The following is a 6,729-nucleotide window of genomic DNA, read 5'->3' on the forward strand; positions in this document are numbered from 1 at the left end:
AGCAGAAGGCCTTTCCGCTGCTAGCAGCTAGCTGCTGGGTTGTGGTATAATCTTGTGACATAGTATCAAGTGCTGTACTGTTCTAGGATTACCTAAGTGCCCTACTAATCTCCTTGCACATATTAAGTATTTTAGGAGGCTGGCAAAATGTACCATTTTTGCTTTTTTTACAGAGATGGAAATCTTGCCTAATGGCTCGCTTTAGCGAGAGCTGTCTGGAAGAGAAAATGCTGAAAATTCCCCATGCCAGAACAATGTTTCTGTTGTTCAAATGGCAAACTGCAAAGAAAGCCTAAATATTGTGATAACCTTTAGAGTATCTTCCTCATAAAAAAAACCAACCTGGAAATCTGTAGGCAGAAAACTATTTTAAAAGTAGCATTAATATAACATTCTTAATCTGGAGACCAAAGCAAAATTCCTACTGAGTTCGGTGAGTCTAAGATTTTGTTTACATCCAATAACTATTTCTTCAGACAAACAAACTGTTTCAAAAATGTCATTTAATGTATAAAGCATTTATATTAAGAGCATTTTGACCAAGATTGTTACACACACAGTAGCAATTTTATAACTCCAGATTCTTGGTTCAGACATCTACAACATGGTAGTTGTGTAAAATTGTATATTGCCAGACAAAATTGATTTTTAACACAAAAAATAGCTGCATACATCTTCTTAGTGACAAGATCATTTTGTCTCTGTGCTTTTTATTTAAGGAATTTCATAGGTACCACTCATGTTTTAAGTCCAATATGAAATTTATTAAGTCCTTGACTAACCAGGACTTTCACTTGTATATCTTTAGTCTCTTAAAAGGTGGAGACTGTGTTATATTAAATATTACTGTATTTGCTAATTTTTTATCAGATATGAGTGTTTAAAGCAAAATAAAATGTCTTCTGTTCTTTGAATGAGATATACATAGTTGGAATAAATTCATTATTTCTATTCAAGAGGAGGCTGAACTCTGCACAGGCATAGACTTCTTACTTGAAACCAAGAGGAGTTTATCTGTTATTTGTCATCTGATAGAGACAGAATGAGGAGGGATGCCTCACGGAGCTTAGAAAGAGGAGCTGAGAAAGATGTGTATCACAATGGTGTTCGAAGAATCTAGTTTCTTATGTGAGATGTATATGGGAGAAGGAAGAACATTTACAGGAACTGAGATATCATTGTTACAAGTATCTTCATGGAAGAGTTCACATGGGAGTTGGTGAGGCAGACATAACAAGTCCCGAAGAAAGTGGTTAGGAATCATTAATTTCATGAGGAAGTGGTCTCCGGGGAATCAGTTTCTAGTAGTGTATGCACAGAAAATTGGCTGAGTCTCTGAGGAGGATCTGGAGGCAGATGTCTCAGGAGAGCATTGCAGGGAAGGATATTACCAGTAGTCTTTTTAAACTACCTGGTTTGTTCTATAATTCCTTGTGCAAGACAGGAGAGGAAAAGTTAGCTTCTCTAATGTGTGTTTACATTTGTTGTATTTTTTCTACGTGGAATATGATTTGGTGGTCTTTTTGAATTCTTTTATTCTAACTGTGGAGATAGTAGTTGAAACAGACTGCAATTCAGGCACCAATGCAGCACAGAGGTTAGTGAGCAGGAAATGAACTCTTTCTGCAGTGTATGAACAGGCTTACCAGCCTTCTGAGTCACTACCTGAAAACCACAGGCAAAGAATTGCTTCTCAAAGAGAGAGAGGAGAAAGTCAAAACAAATTTCTTACACATTTCTTGTATCCTAAATGATTCTAATTATATTTGCCTAGTGGCCTGCAGGTCTCTCCTCATGGAAGCATAATATAACCTAGGTTTTACTTAGGAGAGAAAGAAAGAATAGAAATAGTAAGGAAGTTAAAATATGGTAACATATTCAAAGTTGGTTACAGTTGTAATACAGTGATAGACTTGGTCATCACTAGTTTGGTTATTCTGTAAGTAAGAATTTCTGGTACACATTTTGTCAGAAGTTACTGAGCAATGCTGTGTATGCAGGATATTCAGAGCACTGATGAATCCCACTACCTGGGTGTTAGAGTAACTGGAAAAATTTATGGAAAAGGGCTTTTAGGTAGATATATGTGTCTTACAAATGTTATATATATTCTGTATAAATCCTAGCATTTGGGTGTAGACAAGAGTGTGTAAGCTTTCTAGTTGGTCCGAACAACTCTTATTCTAGGACATTACCACTAGGATTTACTATTTTCCTTCTTTGTGTAGTTGTACTGTTTGTTACAGCACACTATGTTTTCTGCAGTACTGTGCCAGCTTCTGCCTCGTTTTCAGTCTCTATAGTAACACTGTTTCTCAGCAACTGGGAGATGCTTAGTGAAGGCCCCTCAATTTAGAAATATTGCACTCCAACCATCAGAAAAAATTGCTTTGAAACAAAGATCAAAGAAGTTTTATCTTTAATAATTCAGGATATTTATTACTAATTAATTAGTGTTCTCTGTTTTGACTGCTTAGACAATTACCTGATACTTTGATCTGGGCCTTTGCCAGGCATTTGTTTTGAACAGCGTTCATTTAAAAGCAAAACCTTTAGAACTGTGTCTTGAAGTCAACTTTTAAGTGCTATAAAACTATTGGACTTCTCTGTCAGTGTCGTCTGACTTCTGGGCCTTTAGTAAGTAGCTGAGAGAAAGGTAAGCAACACTACTGTACTTAAGAGGAGAGAATAATTTCAGCCTTTGAACACAACATACAATGTTTTTGCCCTTCACAGGAAACAAAAGTAATTGTAGTTTATTTTATGCATATTTAAAATGTTGATCATATGTTGTCTGATTTCAAAAGAAAGGCCTCTGTGATCAAGTCACTTGCTGTATTGGGAGATTTCTGTCTAACTTGGTCTGGTTTGTCATTCTCTGTATTTTAGCTTAATTATGTAGCATGTTTAAGAATGCATTCTGTTTGCTAAAGTACATATTCTGAGAATCTGCCTAGGCAAATGGAATACATATAAGTAATCAAACATGTTATTCTATGATTCTATGTTACTTTTGTTGCACATTCCAGTGGGATTCAAGAGTAAGGCACATAAGAGTATTGTGTTAATGAGATTGGGGTTTATAATTGTAAAAAAAAATCCTGTACATTTGTAATTATTTTTTTTAAATGTTTTTAATTACTAATAAAGGGCACATGTAGCTGAAATGCAACACACTGAATTAAATACTGTAGCAATGAGCAGTTAGTTCAGATTTGATGTTTTGTCTGGCAGATGCCACTTCTATTTTCATATGATGTACCTGTTCTAACACCGAAGTAGATCCTGTTCATTACATTCAAGCAGTACTGCTGCAGTCAAGATCTGGACTCTCCATGTAGTTTTGTATGTAAGCATGTAGACTGTACTTATGTTAATAATGCCTTTCATAACTTTTTAGAGGGGAGGATTCATGGGTATGATGTTATGATGTTGCACAATGCCAGCCACTTTGGTAAAACATAAACACTTCACTTTGGGACTGCATATGCCCTAGTACAAAAGCATAGTGTGTTTATCTATATAAGTATTTTAAAGGTTAGACATTGCACTGTACTGATGGAGAGCTTGTCATCTTACAGTAACTATCAAGTGCTAATAGATTATGTATGCTGCATAATTCAGTGACGTCAGTGGATCTGTTGTTATTTGAGTGAGAAAATTCTGTGGGTAAGTTCTAATTTAAGTGAGTTTAACCTGTGTCTTTTTACATTCATCTTCTTGCTCTATTTTCTGTACCTTTGGCGGAGAGAAAAAAAGAACAAAAACATGAGACAAGCTGTGTGTTTGTAAGTCTGTCTTTTAGGTTGCTATGTGCAGCTTTCACCAAACATTTATGATTAATTCATTGCTTAGAATCTTCTGATTTCATTGATTTCCCTACATTGACTTTTCTGCTAAGCCATGCGGAGGCATATACTGATGCACCCATTTTGGAAGTAACTGTATAAGCAAAGTTACGTGTCTATGTAAATGTGGGACAGAACTGTACTCTTGCAGAACCCAGGGTTCTAAGCTCTAAACCTTAATTAGAAAGAAAATAGAAGAATAGTGAAAAAGAAACATTATGATTTTTCTTTCAAAGAAAGGCTTCAATAAAAACTGTGGCATTGTAGTCTTTAATGAAGTCATTGAAACAAATGTGCATTCCATAATTTTAAGCATTTATTGGCTATTTAGAACTGAAGCACAAAGTCATAGCTTTCACCAGTTACCATAGTGAGAAGCATATTTACAGTAGACTCAATAATTATAGATCCTTGAATATTTATGCTTCATAAGTGGCCTATATTCTATCATGTTTATGACAAATGATCAATGTCTCTTACTGGGAAAATGTAATAAAGTGAAATTTTGCATAAGTTCATATTTAATACTAAATTTGTTAAGCTTTGTATAGTTTCTAATAATTTAATTTTTATTTATTCTAAAAAAATTCATTTTTCCCCACTAAAAGCCATATATGTGTCCTTTGGACTCTCATGTAACTTAGATCTGTTATACCTTGTGTTTGTCAACTGTAATATCATCAGAGGCGATGCATTGCTGGACCTGGTGCTCACCAATGTGGGGGAGATCATTTAAGGTGTTAAGGTTGGAGACAGCCTGGGCTGCAGTGACCATGCCCTAGTAGAGTTTGCGATCTCAAGGAATGTGGGCCTGGCGAAGAGTGGGATCAGGACACTGAACTTTAAGAGTGCAAACTTTAGGCTGTTTAAGGACTTGTTGGCCAAAATCTCCTGGGAGGTGGTCCTTAGAGACAGAAATGTTGAGGACAGCTGGCTACTCTTTAAAGATGCCTTTCTGAGAGCTCAAGGACTCTCTGTCCCTCTGAATAAGAAAGTGGGCAGGAGGGGCAGGAGGCCAGCATGGCTAAACAAGGAGCTGCTGGTCAAACTGAGGGAAAAGAAAGGCAAAGACAAGCTCTGGAAGCAATGGTGTGTAGCCTGGAAAGAATACAGGGATGCTGTTTGGACTTGCAGAGATGGGATCAGGAAAGCCAAGGGGCAGATGGAACTGAACTTGGCGAGGGATGTTAAAAACAACAAGAAGGGATTTTACAGGTACATTAGCCAGAAGAGACAGGCCAAAGAGAACGTACCCCCCTTGGTAAACGAGAAAGGAGAATTGGTTGCAACTGATGAGGAGAAGGCTGAGGTACTGAATGAGTTCTTTGCCTTGGTCTTCTCTGGCAGCCAGGATTCTCATAATTCTCAAATCCCAGAACCTTGCATCCCTAGAACTCTAGGTGGGAACTGGGGGAGCAAATCCCCCCTCACTGTAAGAGCAGAGCAAGTCCGTGACCGCTTCATGAGACTGAATGTCTCATGAAAGTCTATGGGGCTGGATGACATGCATCCCAGGGTCCTGAAGGAGCTGCTGATGTGGTTGCTGAGCTGCTCTCCATCATATTTGAAAAGTCGTGGCTGTCAGGAGAAGTCCCTGGGGACTGGAAAAACGGTCACATCGCTCCCATTTGTAAGAAAGGGAGCAAGGAAGACCCAGGGAATTACAGGCTGGTGAACCTCACCTCTGTGCCTGCGAAGATCATGGAAAAGATCCTCCTGGATGACGTTGGAGCACATGAAGGAAGAGCATGTGATCTGGGACAGCCTGCACGGCTTCACCGAGGGAAGGTTGTACCTTACCAATCTGGTGACCTTCTATGATGGAGTGACAGCATCGGTAGATAAAGGGAAGGCGACCGATGTCATCTACCTGGACTTGTGCAAGGCCTTTGACACAGTCCCCCATCACATCCTTATCTCTAAATTGGAGAGATGTGGATTTGATGGGTGGATCATCCAGTGGATAAGAAACTGGTTAATAGACCATAGCCAAAGGGTAGTGGTCAATGGGTCTATGTCCAGGTGGAGGCCGGTGACAAGCGGAGTCCCGCAGGGGTCTGTGTTGGGACCGGTTTTCTTTAACATCTTTATCAATGACATCGATGATGGAATCAAGTGCACCCTCAGCAAGTTTGGGGATGACACCAAGCTGAGTGGTGTGGTCGACACCCCAGAAGGAAAGGAAGCCATCCAGAGGGATCTTGACAGGCTGGAACGATGGGCCTGGGTAAACCTAATGAGGTTCAACACTGCCGAGTGTCAGGTGTTGCACTTGGGCCGGAAGAATCCCAGACACAGATACAGACTGGGAGAAGAGCTTCTTGAGAGTAGCCCTGCTGAGAAGGACTTGGGGGTTGTGGTGGATGAGAAACTTAACATGAGCCAGCAGTGTGCTCTTGCAGCTCGCAAGGCCAATGGTATCCTGGGCTCCATTAGAAGAGGGGTGGCCAGCAGGGGCAGGGAGGTGATTGTCCCTCTCTACTCTGCCCTCGTGAGGCCCGATCTGTTGTACTGTGTCCAGATCTGGGGCCCCCAATACAAGAAAGATGTGGAACTGTTGGAGAGGGTTCAGAGGAGGACACGAAGATGATTAGAGGGCTGGAGCACCTGCCCTACGAAGAGAGGCTGAGGGAGCTGGGCTTGTTCAGCCTGGAGAAGAGAAGGCCACGGAGGGGACCTCATTACAGCCTTCCAGTACCTGAAGGGAGCTTATAGGCAGGAGAAGATTCAACTTTTTAAAAGGATAGACAATGGCAGGACAAGGGGGAATGGATTAAAACTGAAGGAAGGTTTAGATTAGATATTAGGGGGAAGATTTTACAGAAAGAGTGGTGAGGTGCTGGAACAGGCTGCCCAGAGAAGTAGTGGATGCCCTGTCCCT

This window comes from Gallinula chloropus, assembly GCF_964237585.1.
Source record: "Gallinula chloropus genome assembly, chromosome: 5".
NCBI classification, from domain to species: domain Eukaryota; kingdom Metazoa; phylum Chordata; class Aves; order Gruiformes; family Rallidae; genus Gallinula; species Gallinula chloropus.